The sequence below is a fragment of the Arachis duranensis genome, chromosome 1 (genome assembly GCF_000817695.3).
Source record: "Arachis duranensis cultivar V14167 chromosome 1, aradu.V14167.gnm2.J7QH, whole genome shotgun sequence".
In the NCBI taxonomy this organism is placed as follows: Eukaryota; Viridiplantae; Streptophyta; class Magnoliopsida; order Fabales; family Fabaceae; genus Arachis; species Arachis duranensis.
In genome coordinates this window covers 71,898,268-71,899,062 of record NC_029772.3, presented here as the reverse complement: position 1 = coordinate 71,899,062, position 795 = coordinate 71,898,268, and positions in this window count along the sequence as shown.

Here is a 795-nt window from a genome sequence, read left to right as displayed (position 1 = left end):
GAGGTGCTGTTATAGTGTTATTTGTTCAGGTTCAAGATCACAGTGATGAGTGAACACTGAACACCCGTCAAAAATAAAAAGAGAAAAAGAAATTAAAAAGGTTGAAGATCACAGCGAAGGAGAAACACAGACAAGCCTCTGTGGCGTACTGCGCCCCCTGCTTCTCTTGTCATTCCGTCGTCCGTTATATTTTATGATCCCTTCCCTTCTCAGCTTCTTCTGCATACTTTTAAAATAAATTATTATTTTTATTCATAAAAATTTTTAAAAAAATCATAAACTTATTTATTATTAAATATAATTTTTAATTATGAATAGTTAAAATGTTAAAATTTTATTTTATATGAAATTAGTGTTATTTTTGTAACAAATGTTATTTTCATAAAATATAAAATTTATTTTATTTAGTTATGAATTATGGATTAAAACAAAACAATAGTTATTTATCTTTTATTTATTTTTTGGAAGAACAAAAGTTTAGGTACGCAGGCTGTACTTGATTCTCTTACTAGTATTAGCTATTAGGACATTTTTTCTTAGACAACAAGAAAAGGTTAAAGTAATTGATTTACCAGAAAATTATTTTTCTTCCCTTTTAACAAACTAAAGATAGATAAATAGAAAAAATTTAACAAACTATTAACTAGAAATTAAATATTTTTCTAAAATTTAAACTCCAATTATTTGTTTAAAAGTTGAGCTTACTTTCTGTTCCGGGGCTTACCTAGAACCGGACGGTGGTTGGTCTTGTTTGGTGAGGCCCAAGCGTTGGAGGAGTGTGGTCTCCGACTTGGT